At 40.3% G+C, this 21011-nt stretch overlaps 1 pseudogene; it reads left to right on the forward strand.

Moving 5' to 3' along the window:
* The window catches only part of LOC103210470, a 3646-nt pseudogene extending 2979 nt beyond the window's left edge, over positions 1-667 (forward strand).
* The last annotated feature ends 20344 nt before the right edge of the window (positions 668-21011 follow it).

The raw sequence follows: 21011 nt of genomic DNA on the forward strand, positions 1-21011 counted from the left end.
AAAAAAAAAAAAAAAAGGGAATTTCCCAAGCACCTGAGAAAGAAGTTTGCCCAAAAGATGCTACAAAAGGCGAGTAGGAAGCTTATCTATGAAAAAGCTAAGCATTATCACAAGGAATATAGGCAGCTGTACAGAACTGAGATTAGAATGGCAAGGAAGCTGGCAAATTCTATGTACTTCGAGAACCCAAACTCTCATTTGTTATCAGGATCAGAGATATCAATGGTGTGAATGCAAAGATTCAAAAGGTGTTGTAGCTTCTTTGCTTTTGCCAGATCTTCAATGGCACCTTTGTTAAATTCAGCAAGGGTTCAATTAACATGCTGAGGATTATGGAACCATATATTGCATGGGGGTATCCAAATGTGAAGTCAGTGAATGAACTACAAGCATGGTTATGGCAAAATCAATATGAAGTGAACTGCCCTGACAGGTAACACTGATTGCACACTCTCTTGGTAAATATGGCATCATCTGCATGGGGGATCTGACTCATGACATCTATACCGTTAGGAAACACTTCAAAGAAGCAAACAACTTCCTGTGGCCCTTCAAATTATCTTCTCCAAGAGGTGGAATGAAGGAAAAGACCACCCATTTTGTAGAAGTTGGAGATGCTAGCAACAGGGAAGACCAGATCAACAGGCTTATTAGAAGGATGAACTAAAGTGTCTACCATGGCTATTTTTGTAATCTGGTCAGATAATAAAATACGAACTGCTTTCAAATTTAAATAAATAAATAAATGCTGTGTCATCTGCACATCTCAGGCTGTTAATGAGTATTCCTCCAACGCTGATGCTGCATTCTTCTTCACATAGCCCAGCTTCCCCATTTTTTGCTCAGCATACAGATTGAGTAAATATAGCAAAAGGATACAACCTTGACAAACACTTTTCCTGATTTTAAACAATCCAGGATCCCTTTGTTTTGTTGGAACTGCCTCTTGGTCTATGTACAGGTTCCTCATGAACACAATTAAGTGTTTTGGAATTCTCATTCTTCACAATGTCATCCATAATTTGTTATGATCCACACAATCCAATGTCTTTGCATAGTCAAAAAACCACACATTTAACATTTTTCTGGTATTCTTTGCTTCCAGGTAAGATCCATCTGACATCAGCAATGTTATTTCTCATTCCAAGCACTATTCTGAAATTGCCTTGAATTTCTGACAGTTTCCTGTGAATATATCCTGCAACTGTTTTATAATTATCTTCAGTAAAATCTTACTTGCTTGTGATATTAATGATAACCAAAAACAAACAAACAAACAAAAAAAAAAAAAAAAAAAACGAACTCACTGTCTTCGAATCGATTTCAACTCATAGTGAACCCTCCTTGGGTTTCTGAGGCAGTGTCTCTATGGAAGTAGATTGCCCAACCTTCCTTCCAAGGAGCAGCTGGTGGGTTTGAACCACCAGCCTTCTGGTTAGCAGTCAAATGCCTTAGGCATTATGCCACCAGAGGTTCCATAGTGTTTGATAATTTCTGCATTCTATTGAACCACTTTTCTTTGAAATGGTCACAAATATGGATCTCTTCCAATTAGTTAGCTGGGTAGCTGACTTCCAGATTTCTTAGCATAAATGAATGAGCACCTCTAGTACTGCCTTCATTTGCTGAAACATCTTAGTACCGTTGATTCTGGGCCATATTCCACCTCCTGAAATGGCTGAAAATCAACCAATTCTTTATGATACAGAGACTCTATGTATTTCTTCCGTTTTCTTCAGATGTTTCCTACTTTGTTCAATATTTTGCCCATAGAAACTTTCAATAATGCAATTCAAAGCTTGAATTTTTTTCTTCAGCTATTTCAGCTTGAGAAATGCCAAGTGTTTCTTTCCCTTTGATTTTCTTTGCACATATCATTATAGTACTTTATTTTGTTGTCTCAGGCTTACCCTTGAAATCTATTCAGCTCTTTTACTTCATCATTTCTTCCATTCGCTTAAACTATTTTCTGTTGAAGAGCAAGTTTCAGAGTCTCTTTTTACATCCATTTAGGTCTTCTCTTGCTTTTCTGACTTTTTAATGACCTTTTGCTTTCTTCATGTATGATGTTCTTGATGTCATTCCACAACTCGTCTGGTCTTTGGTCATTGGTATTCAATGCTTCAAATCTATTCTTCAGATGGTCTCTAAATTCATGTGGGATATACTCAAGGTCCTAATTTGGCTCTTGTGGACTTGTTTTAATTTTTTTCAGCTTCAATTTACACTTGCATAGAAGCAATTTTTGGTCTGTTCCAGTTAGCCCCTGGCCTTATCCTGACAGATGATAATGAAATTCCTTGTCTCTTCCCATAGATGTAGTAGATTTGATTTCTGTATATTCATTCCATCTGGCGAAGTCCATGTGTATGGTTGCCATTTATATCGGAAAAAGGTGTTTGCAATGAATAAGTCACCGGTCTTGCAAAATTCTATCATGCCATCTCTGTCATTATTTCTATCACAAATGTCATTATTTTCAACTACTGATGCTATTTCTTTGTTTCCACTCTTGCATTCCAATCATAAGTAATTACCAATGCATCTTGATTGCATGTTTGGTCAATTTCAGACTGCAGAAAAATATTTAGTTTCTTCATCTTTGGGTTGAGTGGTTGGTACATAAATTAGAAAAACAAAAGTATTAATTGGTTGTCCTTGTGTGTGAATTATCCCATCACTGACAGCACTGTACTTCAGGATAGATCTTGAAATCTTCTTTCTGACGATGAGTATGATGCCATTCCTCTTTAGTATGTCATTCCCAGCATAGTAGATCATATGATTGTGTGATTCAAAATGGCCAATTCCAGTCCATTTCAGCTCCCTAATGCCTAGAATATCCATGTTTATGCAATCCATTTCATTTTTGACAATGTCCAATTTTCCTAGATTCATACTTCATACATTCCATATTCTGATTATTAATGGATATTTTTAGCTGTTTCTTCTAATTTTGAGTCATGCCAGATCAGCAATTAAAAGCCTCGAAAGCTTTAATCCACCCACATCATTAGGTCGATTCTACTTTGAGGAGGCAGCTCTTTCCCAGTTGTATTTTGAATGCCTTCTGATTTGAGGGGCTCATCTTAACGGCACTATATCAGACAATGTATCTCTGCTATTCATAAGATTTTTAGTGGCCAATTCTTTAGTGGCCAATTCTTTCAGAAGTGGACCTGGCCGTGTCCTTCTTCTTAGCCTGCCTTAGTCTGGATGTTGCACTGAAACCTGTCCACCATGAGTGACATCTGAAATGCCAATGGCACAGCTTCCAGCATCACAGCAACATGCAAACCACCACAGTATGACAAACTGAGAAGACAAGTGGTGGCAATATCATTAGTCACTGGGGAAATGTAAAGCAAAGCCATATTAACATACCAAATTCTTTCTTTCTTTTTTTTTTTTTTTTTTTTAACACTTTCAAATCTGATGGGTAGCTCTCCATTTGAAACTAGAGTCCTTGAGTTCTAAGTGGTATGAAGATTGTCCATGGTCAATTAGCAGTGTGTCCTACTCTAGTATTCCTACTTTTCTAGGCGGAGTTTGGTAAGCACTAGGGCCAAGCTGTCTCACTGCATCCTCAGTGCCTAGCAAAGAACTTGAGAAAAATACATGTATAACAAACACTAAATGCATTTTATAAAGCCAATATCAGGGCAAACTGTCTTATAGAAAGTTCTTGTGCTGCTTCTTGCTGTGACTGATGTAGGTTAGATGTTGAAATCCTGTAAGTGCCATAGTATTTGAGGATTTAGGGGAAATGAAGCAGAATATTTTAAATGATGGGTATTATTTGATGTTGGAACATAGGAGATCTGATACTTGGCATTTGAGGATATCATGGGCAATAGGACTAAGGGTTGACAAAAGCCAAAGGGCTGTGGCTTTAAAGGAATAAGACTGATATTTAAAATACTCCAGAATCCATCTAGCAGATCCCTTGGCCTTCTAATATTTAACATTTTTGTTGGTACTCTCTGTGTGTCCAGATTTAAGTGGCCTGAGATCTGAGGCTGAGGCCAATGCATTAGTCCTAAAGCTACTGAGAAAGCCCAGCTGACTACTGGCATACAAGCCATCTCAACTTGTCTTTGTTGTGTTCTACCAATACATCATTTTTGCAGTCACTTTTGCAAAAACTTTGTTTCCTTCTTCCATCTTTCCTTTTGTCCTTCTTCCTCTCCTTTCCCTTTCTCCTTTCTCCTTTTCTCTTTCCTCTGTACCTCCCTTTTCATCCTTCCATGAAAAATAGCCTTCCAAAAAAGCTCAACTATTAGAGTTGGTGATGGGAGTGAACAGGAAATGATTTAAAAGTGAGAGCCAGGAAACAAATTTTTAGAGGCGATCTGGTGGCATAGTGCCTAAGGCATTTGACTGTTAACCAGAAGACTGGCAGTTCAAACCCATCAGCCACTCCTTGGAAGGAAGACTGGGCAATCTACTTCCATAGTGATTCTGCCTCAGAAACCCAAGGACGGGTCACTTTGAGTCGGATCTGACTTGATGGCAGGGAGTTTGGTTTGGTTTTGTGTAAGGTGCAAAGGTCATTGCATTCTATGGAGGTACTGAAGAATCTGGGGAGTCCCAAAGTCCTTCCTTGGGTAGTCTATTCATATGTCATTCACAGTTGTCCCCTCAAGAGATCTTTATTTCAAGTGTAGTGAGTGGGAAGAGATAGGGGTATAGCAGTGTGCATACTGTGCCTCCATTTGCTATTTTAAAAGGAGCTGTATGTATCTGTATATGCTCATACAAGAAAGTGGAAACAGCAATTACCTTTGGTAGCAGGGAGACTCTTCACCCTTCTTTTAGAATGGTTTATTTTTTTTAAAAAAAATACGTTTTATTGAAGTATAATTTACGTACAGTGAAATACACAAAACTAATGTGACATGGGTCAATGCATATTTATTTATTTATTTATTTATTTATTTATTTCAGGGTTCCCTCCTCTTCCCTCCCACCCTTGAATGGTTTATTTTTTAACCATAAACAAGTTTTACTTTCCAATTAAAATTTAATAATAATATAAAAGCCACATGAGAGTAAATGAGTGCGTAAGGAAACCAAGTAGCATCTTCTGAGGTGGTCGTGTGCTTACTCCCACTGTGGAGCTGCTACCTGCACTCTGCTGTTACCTCTTTTTTTGATGAATCTTTATAGGTTACAAGAAATGCATTGTTTTTTACCCCACCTAAATCAGCAGATTTTGCTCTGAATAACTTATAGCTGTTGTCCAAACACTACTACTTCTGGAAAAAACAGTGACTTTCACCATTATAGACATTGAAGCAACTGTGCCTCAGACTCTGAAAACAATGCCAGAAATTGATAAATATTTTGAGCAGTGGCATGTACTCAGTTTTGGAATAAATATATATCTTTTCAGGGTGGCAGTATTCATCCAAAGGGATATAAAATTGTGATGGTTAACTTTATGTGTCAGCTTCACTAGGCTATGGTTCCCAGTCTGGTCAGTCTAATTGCTGTCATGGAGTAATTGCATGTGATTAAAAAAAGTTGACCTTGGGTACAGCCAATTACCTTCCATCATGTAATCTAACATAATGTAATGACTTTACATATAATGTAATGTAATCACTTTTACAATGCAATCTAATGTAATACAATCAATTAGTTGAGATCATACCAGTGTATGATCCTAAGCACTTCTGAGTTATAAAAAGTCCAAAATAGACACAGAGAGATACACACATTGGGGGTGGACAGACAACATGTCAGGATAGTCTACAAGCCAAAGGACCAGGATCACAGGGGACTACCTACAAGGAAGGAATCAACATTCCTGAGACACTGATTTGGATTTTTAGACTCCAAAACTGTAGGAAAATAAATTTATGTTGTTTAAAGTCACCCATTCATGGCATTTATGTCATGGCATCACTAGGAAAGTGTTCTGGTTACCTAGTGCCACTCTGACAGGAATATACCACAAATAGGTGGGCTCAGACAAACAGGAGCTTATTCTCTTACAGTTTGAGAGGCTAGAAGTCCAAGTTCAAGGTACCAGGCTCTAGGGGCTGGGTGAAAGCCCCTTGACCTTGGGCTTCAGCTCTGCCTCTTGCTCTTGGCCCACTGAAACTAGAAGCTGCTCTTCTCTCAGCAGCTGCTGGCTGCTGAAGCTGACAAACCCAAGGTTGACAAGTAAAAAGGCACAGTCCCAATGTTACCAAAAACCATGGCAGGACATTGATTCAAGTCCACTGAGAGTCCCACAATCAGCAAAGCATGGCAGGCTGCTAAACAACAACGTGGCTCTATGCAGGGTTCATGTGTGCCATAAGCTAGAGACCATTCTCAAAGCTGTTTTTTATATACTGGAGACCACATCCCTAAAGCAGCTACTCAACTGCTCCAGTAGATTCCACCATGGAGTTAATTACCAATCTCACCATGGGGAATAACTACCACCAGCTGCCTAGCCACTCAACCAGGCCTGGCCAAGTTAACACACAACCTTACTACCACAGAAACTAAGACATGTTTTCTTATGCTTACAAGCATAGTGCCTAAGGCATTTGACTGCTAACCAGGCGGCTGGCAGTTCAAACCCACCAGCCACTCCTCAGAAGGAAGGTTGGGCGATCTACTTCCGTAGTGATAATGCCTGGAAAACCCAGGGAGGGGTCGCTATGAGTCAGATCCAACTCCACGGCAGTGAGTTGAGTTGTTATCATGTACCAAGCACTTCCCATGCATGATATCTTAGTTTCTTCTAATAATATCTTATAAAGTAGGTGCCACCATTATCTCCACATGAACCACTTAGGGAAGTTACTTATGATGAAGCCAGAATTAGAGCCTAGGTCTGATTGAATTCCAGAGTCCAAGCTCAGAATCTCTATATTACTGATAACTATGATAAAGGAAATACAAAACTACCAAAGCTATGTGGTTAAACTGAAAATGCAATAGGCATTTGAAAAATAACCACAGAGAAAGTTCTATCTATTATGCACTTCCTGTATGGTGGCATCAAACCAAACACCTTCATCCCAGTGATGTACTTCCCTTCAGGGAGGAGGAAATCAAGACTAGAGAAGTGAGGTGATTTTGGCCACATAGCTCATAGGTGGCAGGAAGGGGCATAGAACTCAGGGTTACATGACCCCAAAGCACCTTTTCTTGCCACTTCCATTCTTGTTTCCATTATTCAACTGTAGGTGGCACCATCATTTTAAAAAAAATACTGTGGTCTTATTTTACATGAGCCAAGATGTGGTCTGGGCAAACACTTTCTTTCTCTTTAACTTCCCAACCAAAGATTGGGCTGGTAAATGACTGTGGCTTTACATCTTACATGGGCTACGTCTCCTGGTTTCTCCTACACACAGAATTGCACTTTGTGAACATGACACTTGATAACCAAGATCATCACTGATATATGTTTTGGGTTAGCTGCATTCTGAAGGACTCCAGGTGCAGCAATGGGAGGCCTAAGCTGGGATTCACCTGGATACTTGATACTTGTTGGGTACCATGTGGCTGTTTATTCAGACAAGGCCTGAGGTAGGTGGGCCCAGGGGCTAGGAGCTGCTTTTTGCTTGGGGGCAGCTCTACCTTAAGGCTGGGGCCTGAGCTGGCGGGCTGGGACTCGGGGGCTGTTTTTCACTTGAGGCAACTCTATATTAAGGCCAGGGCCCAAGGTACGCAAGCCTGGGGCTGGAGGATGCTTTTTGCTTGGGGTCAGCTCTATTTTAAGGCCAGGGCCCAAGTTAGGCAGGCCCAAGTTTGGGGGCTGCTTCTTGCTTGGGGGCAAGTCTTTATTAAGGCCAGGACCTGAGGTAGGTGGGCCAGGGGCTTGGAGGCTGCTTTTCACTTGCGTGTGGCTCTAATATTAAGGCAGGGACCTGAGGTAGGTAGGCCAAGGACTGGGGGCTGCTTTTCACTTGGGGTAGGCTCTATTTTAAGGCTTGGGCCTGAGATAGGTAGGGATGCTTCTTGTTTGGGGTTGGCTCCATTTTAAGGCTGGGGTTTGAGGTAGGTGTGCCTGGGTCTGGGACTGCTTTTCATTTGGGGGCAGCTGTTACTAAGGCTATGTCCTGAAGTAGATGGGCCCTGGGCTTGGAGGCTGCTTTTCACTTTGTGGTGGCTCTATTTTAAGGCCGGGGCTTGAGGTAGGTGGGCCCAGGCTAGGGGGCTGCTTTTTGCTTGTTGGTGGTTCTATTTTAAGGCTATTTTCTGAGGTAGGCAGGTGCAGAGGGGTTAGGAACAACTAATAAAGATGAACTTGTCTGTCAATTTGTCATCCTGTGGTGGCTTACATGTTGCTGTGAGGCTGGAGGCTATGCCACCATGTTGCAAAATGCCAGCAGGGTTACATATGGTGGGCAGGTTTCAGCGGAGCTTCCAGTGGGTAGGTTTCAGTGGAGCTTCCAGGCTAAGGACACAGAAGAAGGAAGAGGCCATCCACTTCTCAAAGAATTGGCTAGTGAAAACCTTATGAATAGCAGTGAAACACAGTCTGATATGTTACTGGAAAACTTTATGAATAGCCCTGAAATATTGTCCAATATAGTGCCAGAAGATGAGTCCATTGGGTCGGAAGGGACTGAAAATTTGGAGAAGAGCTGACTCCTCAGAGTAGAGGGGACCTTAATGATACAGATAGAGTAAAACTTTTGGGACCTCCAATGGCTGATGAGACACAACTCAAAATGAGTAGAAACAGATGCAAACATCCATTAATAATTGGAACATGGAATGTATGAAGTATGAATCTAGGAAAATTGGAAGTTGTCAAAAATGAAATGGAATGCATAAAGATTGATATCCTAGGCATTAGTGAACTGAAATGGACTGGTTTTGGCCATTTTGAATCAGACAACCATATGCTCTACTAGGCCGGGAATGACAAAAGAGGAATGGTGTGGCACTCCTCATCACAAAGAGTATTTCAAGATCTGTCCTGAAGTACAGTTCTGTCAGTGATAGGATAATATCCATATGCCTACAAGGAAGATCAGTTAATCCTACTGTTACTCAAAATTATGCACCAACCATCAAAGCCAAAGATGAGGAAATTGAAGATTTTTACCACCTTCTGCAGTCTGAAATTTACCAAACATGTAATCAATATGTGTTGATTATCACTACTGGTGACTGGAATGCAAAAGTTGGAAACAAAGAAGAGTTATCACTGGTGACTGGAATGCAAAAGTTGGAAACAAAGAAGAGCTATTGGTAGTTGGAAAATATGGTCTTGGTGATAGAAATAACACTGGAGATCGCATGACAGAATTTTGCAAGACCAATGACTTATTTATTCTTTCAACAACATAAGCGAGAACTATACACATGAATTTCACCAGATGGGATACACAGGAATCAGACTGACTACATCTGTGGCAAGAGGCAATGGAGAAGCTTAGTATCTTTGGCCAAAACAAGGCCAGGAGCTGATTGTGGAACAGGCCATCAACTTCTCATATGCACATTCAAGTTGAAGTTGAAGACAATTTAAACAAGTAAACGAGAGCCAAATATAACTTTGATAATATCCCTCCTGAATTTAGAGATCATCTAAAGAATATATTTGATGCATTGAACACCACTGACCAAAACCCAGAAGAATTGTGGGATGACATTAAGAACATCATCCATGAAGAAAACAAGAAATCATTAAAAAGGCAAGAAAGGAAGACAAGACCAAAATGGATGTCAGAAGAGACTCTGAAACTTGCCCTTGAGCGGAGAGTAGCTAAAGCAAATGGAAGAAATGACAAGATAAAAGAACTGAACAGATGATTTCAAAGAGCAGCTGGAGCAAACAAAGCCAATTACTATAATGAACCATTCAAAGACCTGGTGTTAGAAAACCAAAAGAGAAGAACACAATCAACATTTCTCAAGTGGAATGAACTAAGGAAAAAATTTAAGCCTCAAGTTGCAATACTGGAAGATTTTATGGACAAAATATTGAATGATGTAGGAAGCTCAAAAGAAGATGGAAGGAATGCACAGAGTCACTGTACCAAAAAGAATTGGTCGGTGTTTATCCATTTTAAACCAAAACCAAACCAAACTCACTGCAGTGGAGTTGGATCTGACTCATGGCAACCACTTCTTGGGTTTCTGAGGCAGTATCACTACAGAAGTAAATTCCTTCTAAGGAGTGGCTGTTGGGTTTGAACCGCCAGCCTTTTGGTTAGCAGTCAGATGCCTTAGGCACTATACCACCAGAGCTCATCCATTTCAGGAGGTGCCATATGATCAAAACCAATGGTACTAAAGGAAGAAGTTGAATCTGCACTGAAGGAATTGGGGAAGAACAAGGCTCCAAGAATTAATGGAATTCCCACTGAGATGTTTCAACCAATGGATGCTGGAGGCCCTCATTTGGTTATGCCAAGAGATTTGGAAAACAGGTAGCTGGCCAACTAACTGGAATAGATCCATATTTGGACCCATTCCAAACAAAGGTGATCCCATAGAATGTGGAAATTATCAAACAATATCATTAATATCATATGCCAGTATAATCTTACTGAAGATAATTTAAAAACGGTTGCAGCAATATATTGACAGCTTCCAGAAATGCAAGCTAGATTCAGAAGAGGATGTGGAATGAGGGATATCATTGCTGATCTCAGATGGATTTTAGCTGAAAGCAAAGAATACCAGAAAGATGTTTACTCTTGTTTTATTGACTATGCAAAAGCATTCATTGTGTGAGTCATAATAAGTTATGGATAACATTGAGAAGAATGGGAATTCCAGAACACTTGATTGTACTCATGAGGAACCTGTACATAGAGATAAGGAGGCTGTTGTTCAAACAGAACAAGGGGATACTGGACGGTTCAAAATGAAGAAGGGCATGCATCAAGGTTGTATCCTTTCACCATACTTATTCAACCTGTATGCTGAGCAAATAATCTGAGAAGAATTATATGAAGAAGAGCATGCATCAGGATTGGAGGAAGACTCATTAACAACCTGTGATACACAGAGGACACATCTTTGCTTGCTGAGAGTGAGGATGACTTGAAGCACTTACTAATGAAGATTAAAGACTACAGTCTGCAGTGTGGATTACACCTTCATATAAAGGAAACAAAAATTCTCACAGCTGGTCCAATAAACAGCAGAACATGATGGAGAAAAAATTGAAGATGTCAAGGATCCCATATTACTTGGTTATACAATGAACACCAATGGCAGCAGCAATTGATGTATTGCATTGGGCAAATCTGCTGCAAAAGACCTCTTTCAAGTGATGAAGAGCAAATATGTCTCCTTGAAGATGAAGGTGCACCAAACCCAAGCCATGCATTTTCAATTGCCTCTTATGCATGTAAGAGCTGGACAATGAATAAGGAAGACCAAAGAAGAGTTGATGCTTTTGAGTTGTGGTGTTGGAGAAGAATGCTAAGAGTACCATTGCCTGCTAAAAGGACTAACAAATCTGTCCTGGAAGTGCAATTGGCATGGTCCTTGGAAATAAGAACAGCCAGACTTCATCTCACCTACTTTGGTCACCTGTCAGAAGGAACCTTTCCCTGGAGAAGGATATCATGCTTGGTAAAGTGGAGGGTCAACAAAGAAGGGGAAGGCCCTCAATGGGATGGATAGCCATAGTAGCTACAAAGATGGTGTCAGGTATAGCAAGGATTGTGAGGCTGGCACAAGACTGGGTAGTGTTTTGTTCTGCCGTGCATAGGGTTGCTATGAGTCGGAGTTGATTTGAGGGCACCTAACAACAACAACCTCGGAAGGAAGGTTGGGCAATCCTACTTCCGTAGTGATACTGCCTCGGAAACCCAAGGAGGGGTCGCTATGAGTCGGGGCCGACTCAACGGCAAATAATAACAATAATAATAATAATAATAACAACAACAACATGAGCTTAGAGGAGGCTGTGCTGAAATGGGTCTGTACTCAAGTTTCCAATTACATTTCATGAACAAGAGAGACCAAGGAAGCTGTAACTCCAGATCAAAATGTGGAATCCACTAGGAAATGAAAAAATAACTTGAGTAAAAGTTATCCTTTTAAGCCCCCTCCAGATCTGAAAGGGATTCTATTCCTGCCATTCTGCTCAGGTATCTATAGAAGAAAATGTTGCAAGGAGAGCTCATTTGTTTAAACCAACAAAATTTCAAAATAAATTCCCTAAATGGTTCAGATATTTGTGTGAAAATGATTTCATATGAAATGATCTGAAAACAATACAATACCTATCCAAAGATGTCAGTGCTAAATAAATCTATAAGGAAAGGTTTCCATAATTCATAGCTGGTGTTCCCAAAGGGTTCCACCCCCAGTCTGTTGCTTTTCTCTGGACCCTCTTCAGTATACCCTGGGCAGAATTACCCAGAAACTGGTGTTCATCTACTGTGTAACTCCATCCTGGAACTCCAGACTTATATATCCAAATACTGGGTATCTTACTCCCTGATGAGCCAGTAACTTCAAATCCACCTCACTCTTGATTTTCCCATTCCCGTAAGAGCTTCACTTCTATGCTCTGTCCTAGTTAAGGCATCACTGTTCTACTGACCCAGATCCAACCTCTTACCTCTTCAGCAGCAAATGGTAACCAAGTTCTAGCAGTTCTATAAAAGATTTTTCCAATCTGTCCTCTCTCCATTCTCAGTTACTATGCTAGTCAAGGTGTGCCTGACCCAAGCCATGGTATTTCCAATAGCCACATGTGCATGTGAATGCATTCACAATGAATAAAGACAATAGAAGAATTAATGCATTTGAATTGTGGTGTTCTCAAAGAAGAATGAATAGACCTTTGACCATCAGAAGAATAAATCTATCTTGGAAGAAGTACAGCTGGAATGCTTCTAAGAGAAGTGAGAATGATCAGACTTCTCTAATACTTTGGTCATGTTATCAGGAGAGAATAGTACCTGGAGAAGGATATTATGCTTGGTAAAGTACAGGGTCAGTGAAAAAGGGTCAACAAGATGGACTGACACAGTGGCTGCAATAATGGGGTCAAACAAAGCAACCACTGTGAGGATGGCTCAGGGTTGGACACTGTTTCATTATGCTGTACACAGGGTTGCTATGAGTCAACTTGAGAGCACCTAACAACATCTCACTCAAGGACTCTATCTCCTACTTGGGCTATATCCCCTACTTAAATTGTTAAATTCTTTTTTCAGACCAGTACAATATCAACAGCAAGATGCTCTAGAATGAGGAAGGAGAAAGGAATCAGGAGGCGCAGAGAAGTATGGAACCCTGTGGCCTATGGGGTCATCACTTTACCTCATCTCTTCCCATGTTTCACTTTGCACTTAAGTCAGACTGAGCTTGTTCTTCTCTGAATACACACATAATTCTTAGGATATGTTGTTTCTTCTGTTCACAATATCTGAAAACTTTGGAGGCAGAAAGAATTAACTTTGTATCTATGGACTGCTTGCTATTTATTATGTAACTTGGGACAGCCATTTCACTTTGAACCAATTTTTCTCACTTGTAAAAGGGTAATGACAACTACTGTTCTGGTTACCTAGTACCGCTCTGACAAGAGTATACCACAAATGGGATGGCCTTAACAAACAAGAGTTTAGTCTTACAATTTGGAGGCTTTAAGTCCAAGTACAAAGTGCCAGGCTCTAGGGGCTGGGTGAAAGCCCCTCAACCTTGGGGTCCAGCTCTGCCTCCTGCTCCTGGCCCACTGGAGCTAGAGGCATTTCTTCACTCAGACAGCCTCTGGCTGCTGAGGCTGAGAAGCCCCAAGGTTGACAAGTAAAAAGGCACAGTCCCGATGTTACCAAACCACATTGCAGGACATTAACTTAAGTCCATGGTAAGTCCCAAGGTCAGCAGAGCATAGCAGGCCACTCAGCAACAACACAGCTACATGCAGGGTCCAAGCATGCCAAAGGCTAGAGACCATTCCCAAGGTTTCTGCTTATATACAGGAAGCAGACCACATACGCAAAGACAGCTACTCAGCTGCTCCCAGTAGATTCCACCATGGAGTTGATTACCAGTCTCATCATGGGGAATACTACATCCAGCTGCCCAGCCACTCAACCAGGCCTAGCCAGGTTGACACACAAACATAACCGCCACAACTACCTTTTGTAAAAATTAAATGTGTTTGGAAAGTACAGAATACTCTTTACAATACCATCTATGCCATGGGATTGCCTTACTAAAGTTTTGTTGTTGATTTGTTTACAAGGTTTTAATTGGTTGATATGAGATCAGTTTCAATCTGAATTCTAGTCTAAGGTTAACACTGTACTGTAACTCTACTGTATTTGTTTCTTCTTATTTTATATTGAACACTAATGTATTCTCAAGAAACCGTTAAAAGACTTTATCCAATTCATAGTTTTATCTCTGACTTCCTCAGTAAAAGCAAATGGCATAACTAGGAAAGATCAGGGAAACAGAAGCCAAGAAAAAAAGTCTGAATGATAAAAGCCATCACAAACTCCACATGGAAAACATACATGGATAAGGCCTGAAAAGCACACAGGATCTGGGGTCAAGAGACTTAGTTTGAAATTTGGCTCTGATGCTACTCACCAACTGGGGGTACCTTCCACTCTTTAAGCCATTTTCCTCATGTTTAAAATAGAGACAATATAGTCTTGTAGAACTAAGTACAATTGATGTCAAAATGCAAAGTGCTATAGTAATATTAGTTCAACAAATGGAATCAGAGGTAATCTGATCTCTGGAAGCTCTGGTGGCATAGTGCCTAAGGCAACTGACTGCTAACCAGAAGTCTGGTGGTTTAAACCCACCAGCCTCTCCTTGGAAGGAAGATTTGGCAATCTACTTCCGTAGAGATACTGCCTCAAAAACACTAGGAGTTGGGATCAACTCGACAGCAGTGACTTTGTTTTGGTTAGTTTAGGGGCTGAGTAAGAGCACCTCAAATTAATCTGGGACTCTCAGCATGAGATGGTGGCTATGTTAAGGTCTGTGGCTAAAACACCATTTTGAATCAAAAGTAAACTCTCCATCAGGAATGTAGCCTGTCATTCCTGTACCCTGAGAAAATTACTTGGTAGACAACTTCAGATAACAATGTAAATTTTACCTAAAGTTTTTGTTTGAATAGCAAAAAGATGGAAACAACCTAAGTACCCATCAACAGAAGAATGGATGAGCAAACTACGGTACATAAACACAATGGAATACTATGCAACCCTAAAGAATAATGAAGAATCTGCAAAACACCTCATAATGTAGATGAACTTAGAAGACATTACGCTAAGTGAAATAAGTCTATCACAGAAAGACAGATATTATATTAGTCTGTTATTGTAAAAAGTCAAGGAAATGTTTATATATGGGAGGAAATTTTCTTTGTTGGTTACCAGGGGTGGGATAGGAGGGGAAGGAACATTGCTAGACAGGTAGAGACAAGTATTGATTTTGGTGAAAGGAAGGCCAATGTACCAAATCAACATGGTGGCATTGAGGAAGAGGAAGACAGAGAGAGATGCATGGGAGGTACAGACATCAAAGATGAAACCTTTTTCACATACAGTACTGCGTTGTCAGTGATGGCAAATATTGATCTACAATGGATAGATGGGTGGACAGGCTGAACCATTAGGTATGCCTATGCAAGGGGGACTGTGCCCATTACCATGTATAGGGTTGGCAGACAATGTTTCTCCAAGTATATTTGTATGTTCTGTAAGAATTTCCAGGTATATAGTAAAGGTGACAAAGTACAAGATTGTACTCACTTTTTAGCCACAGCCAGCCACCCAGAGGAAGCAAGTAGTTGGACCTGTGGGCTTGGGACTGTGGTCACAGGGGACATCAAGCTCAATTGGCATTAACATACTACATACAACATTGTTCCACATCCTACTTTGGTGAGCAGTGACTGGGATCTTAAAAGCTTGCAAGTGGTCATCTAGATGCAACGATGGGTCTTTCCTTGTCAAGAGCAAAGGATGAAGAAAACCAAGGATGCATGGAAACAATTAGTCCATGCAATCCTCAGCCTACACAACTATGAGACCAACTAGATGGTACTCAGCTACCACTGTCAACCACTAGGACAGGGAATCCATGTAGGAGATCCTGGATAGAGTGGGAGAACAATGTAGAACAAAACTCAAAATCATGGGGAAAAAAAAAAGGACAGGTTTGCTGGTTTGCTGGAGCCTGGTGGAACCCCTGAGAGTATGGCCCCTAGCTGCCCTTCAGGTCTGGAACTGAATCCACTCCTGTGGCTTCCAGCCAAACAAAAGACAGGTATATGAGCTGAACATTTATTTTAGGTAGATACACTCCTTGGAGAGATCAATCATGGTAGAAGGGTTGTGTATGCACAGGGAGACAGCTCAGGGGGCAGGAGTGCATGAGGGGGAAAGACATAGGGAAGAGGTAACTATGGGGAGCCAGTGGGAGGGGAGCTGATGCATTGTGGGAAATTGCAGTCAACGTCATGAGACAAAGTATATGTGAGCTGCTGTATGGAAAGTGAATTTGCTCTGTAACTTTCACCCAAATCACAATCAATCAATCAATCAATCAATCACAATAGGCATAGTGCCTAAGGCATTTGACTGCCAACCAGAAGGCTGGGGGTTCAAACCCACTAGCCACTCCTTGGAAGGAAGATTGGGTAATCTACTTCATAGTGGTATTGCCTCGGAAACCCAAGGAGGGATTGCTATGAGTCAGAGCCGACTTGATGGCAGTGTTTTCTTTTTTTTCAGGCACTCCTAACTTATAGGATGTACCTAGTATCTTCACAGTGCTTTTATATACACATACCATACATTCGTATCATTCCACATGCCACTCTACCTGTCCCAGTGAGTCTGATGTTGGGGGACTTCTTAACTACACTAGGGAAGGGACACATGCAGGTGGGTGAGAGGTCAGTATGAAACAATGGTTAATCCAATGTTTTCCAAGAAATTGTTCAATACTTCACTAGTAAGGATCTCTCCCTCTGCCTGCCAGGTCATATCTCAATAGAGGGAAGTAACTTGCCCAAAAAATACTCATCCAGGTTTTAGTTTCAAATTTCCAAACAGGCTAATCATTAGAAGCATCTGAAATTACAGAGATATCCCTTCTATCTTCGTTTAACTCTGGGATGTCTTTAAGTGATATCTGTACCACTGTAACTAAGTAGTCAGTTAACATAACCAATATTGGATATACTAAATGTATTTGGTTCTTGGGAGAAACATGCATTTGTAGATGAAAGGGCAATAGGTCAGCAAGTTACCCTCAAATGAGCTTCAAAAAACATCACTCTTCTGTCAGTTTTTTGTACTGTGGTGGCTTGCATGTTGCTATGAAGCTGGAGGCCACTTCCACATTACCTGGCATAGACGAGAAGTGCTTGCAGTGTAGCACCCATTTGTTGAAACATCTCAGTGGGTACTGTGCCAATTCCTTCAGTGCAGCTTCAACTTTTTTCTTTCATTACCATTGGTTCTTGAACATACGCCACCTCTTGAAACAGCTGAATGTTGACCAATTCTTTTTTCTACAGTGACTCTGTGTATTCCTTCCATCTTCTTTTGATGCTTCCTGCATCATTCAATATTTTGCTCATAGAATGCTTTAACACTGAAACTTGAGGCTTGAATGTTTTCTTCCATTCTTTCAGCTTGAGAAATGCCATGTGTGTTCTTCTAAAATAATCTGTCTTCTTGAGCTGCTTTTTAAAATCTTCTGTTCAGCTCTTTTATCTTCTAATTTCTTCCATTTGCTTTAGCCACTCTCCATTCAGGAGCAAGTTTCAGAGTCTCTTCTAACATTTTTTTTTTTTTTTTTTTTTTGCTTTCTTCATGTATGATATTCTTGATGTTATCCCTCAACTTGTCTGGTTTCAGTCACTGATGTTCAGTGCTTCAAATCTATTCTTCAGATGGTCTCCAAATATAGGTGGGAATATAATCAAGGTCAAATTTTTTTTGGCTCTCACGGACTTGTTTTTAATTTTCTTCAGTTTCAACTTGAACTTTTGTATGAGCAACTGTTGGTCTGTTCCACAGTCAGCTCCTGGCCTTGCTTTGGCTGAAGATATTGAGTGTCTCCATTACCTCTTTCCACAGATGTAATCAATCTGATTCCTGTGTATTCCATCTGCTGAGGTCTATGTTTATAGCCACTGTTTATGTTGCTGAAAATATTTTTGCAATGAGTAAGTCATTGGTCTTGCAAAATTCTATCATGCGACATCGCCAATGTCATTTCTATCACCAAGGACATATTTTCCAACTACCAATATTTTTTCATATCCAGCTTTCATATTCCAATCATCAGTAATCACCAATACCAGCTTCTGTAGTCTGAAACTGATCAAATGTGCAATCAAGATGCATTTTAATTATTACTAATTATCTCACCTAAATTTAGAGACCATCTGAAGAATAGATTTGACACAATGAATACTAATGACTGAAGATCAGATGCAATGTGGGATGGTATCAAGGACATCATATATGAAGAAAGCAAATGGTCATTAGAAAGACAAGGAAGAAAGAAAAGACCAAAATGGATGTCAGAAGGGACTTTGTAACTTGCTATTGAATGTAGAGAAGCTAAGTGAATGAATAAATTATAAGGAGCTGAACAGATTTCAAAGGGTAGCTTGAAAAGAGAAATTAAAATATTATAATGAGATAAGCAAAGAGCTAGAGTTAGAAAACCAAAAGGGAAGAATAGGCTTGGCATTTCTCAAGCTTAAAGAACTAAAGAAAATTCAAGCCTCGAGTCGCAATACTGAAGGATCTAGAGGCAAAATAACGAACAACGCAGGAAGAATCAAAAGAAGATAGAAGGAATATACAGCTACTGTACCAAAAAGTACTGGTTGATGTTCAACCATTTCAGAGGTAGCATATGATCAAATACTGATGGTACTGAAGGAAGAAGTGGAAGCTGGAATGAAAGAACTGGGAAAAACAAGGCTTCAGGAATCATGGGAATACCCATCATGGGATGTTTCAACAGACTGATGCAATGCTGAAGAGCTTACTCTTCTATGCCAAGATATCTGGAGAACAAGTACCTGGCCAAGTGGCTGAAAGAGATCCATATTTGTGCCTATCCCAAAGAACAGTGATTGAACAGAATGCAGAAATTATCAAATATCATTAATATCACAAGCAAGTAAAATTTTGCTGAAAATAATCCAAATATGGTTGCAGCCATATGTAGACAGGGAACTGCCAGAAATTCCAGGCAGATTCAGAAGACGTGGAACAAAGGATATCATTGGTGACGCCAGATGGATCTTGGAAAGATGTTTAGCTGTGTTTTACTGACTATGCAAAGGCAATTGGCTCTTTGAAGCCTAAGACATTATGGATAACATTGTCAAGAATGGAAATTCCAGAATATTTAATTGTGATCACGAGGAACCTGTAAAAAGACCAGGAAGCAGAACAAGGGGCAACTATGTGGCTTAAAATCAAGGTAAGTATCCACCATATTTATTCAATCTGTATGCTGAGAAAATATCCAAGAAGCTAGACTGTAAGAGGAACAACACAGCATGAGTATTAGAGGATGACTCACTAACAAACTGCAATATAGAGATGACACACTTTGCTTGGTGAAAAGTGAAGAGGACTTTAAACATTAACTGATGAAGATCAAAGACTACAGTCTCCAGTATGGATTATACTTCAACATAAAGACAACAAAAACCCTCACAACTGCAACAATAAGCAACATGATAAATGGAGGAAAGACTGAAGTTGTCAAGGGTTTCATTTTACTTGGATCCACAACACCCATGGAAGCAGCAGTTAAGAAATCAAACGATGTATTGCATCAGGCAAATGTGCTGCAAAAGACCTCTTTAAAGTCTTAAAGGATAAAGACATCACTTTGAAGACTAAGGTGTGCCTGACCCAAGTCATGGTATTTTCTATTGCCTCTTATGCATGCGAAAGCTGGATAATGAGTAAAGACGACCGAAGAAAAATTGATGCCTTTGACTTATGGTGCTGGTGAAGAATACTGAATATACCATGGACTGCTAGAAGAACAGAGAAGTCTGTGTTGAATGAAGTACAGCCAGAATGTTTCTTAGAAATGAGGATGGCAAGACTTCGCCTTTTGTACTTTGGTCGTGTTGTCAGAAATGCCCAGTCCCAGAGAAGGATATCAGGTTTGGTAAAGCAGAGGGACAGCAAAAGGAGGAAGACCCTCAGCAGGATGGACTGACACAGTGTCTAGAACAATAGGCTCAAAACACAGCAATGACTATGAGGATGGAGCCAGAATGAGCAGTGTTTCATTCTGTTATGCACAGGGTCATTATGAGTTGGAACTGACTCAATAGCAACTAATAACAATTAAACTCAATTAACTGAAATTTTCCCTAATAAGAAAAATAAAGAAATAAAAAATAAAAAAAATAAATAAAATTTTGTTGGGTAAGATTTTGGAGGGCTACAAACCACTGTAGTATCTTAAGATTTTATTTATTTATTATTTATTGTGATTTGAGTGAAGATTTACAGAGCAAATTCACTTTCCATATAGCAGTTCACATATACTGTCTCATGATATTGACCACAGTTTACCACAATGTAACAGCTCCCCTCCCACTTCCTCCTGATAGTTACTTCATCCCAGTGTCCATCCGTCCATGCAATCCTGCCCTGAGCTGTCTCCCTGTGCGTAAGCAGCCCTTCTTTCTCTCATGATTGTTCTCTCCAAGGTGTGTATCTACCTCAGATAAGGGTTCAAGTCATATGCCTGTCTTTTGTTTGGCTGGAAACCACAGGTGTGGGTTCAATTCCAGACCTGAAGGGCAGTTAGGGGCCATAGTCTCAGTGGTTCCACCAGGCTCTATCGGGGCAGCACACCTGGTCCCCCCTCCTTTTCTCCCCTCCAAATGATATTGAGTTTTGTTCCACATTGTTCTCCCTCTCTATCAAGGATCTCCTACATAGATCTCCTTCCAGGTGGATGACAGTGGTAGCCAGGCACCATCTAGTTCTTCTGGTCTCATAGTCATATAAGGCTGCAGATCGGATGGTGTACCAGTCACTAGGACT

This window comes from Orycteropus afer, unplaced genomic scaffold, assembly GCF_000298275.1.
Source record: "Orycteropus afer afer isolate SDZICR_OR568_19922 unplaced genomic scaffold, OryAfe1.0 scaffold00612, whole genome shotgun sequence".
Lineage (NCBI taxonomy): Eukaryota > Metazoa > Chordata > Mammalia > Tubulidentata > Orycteropodidae > Orycteropus > Orycteropus afer.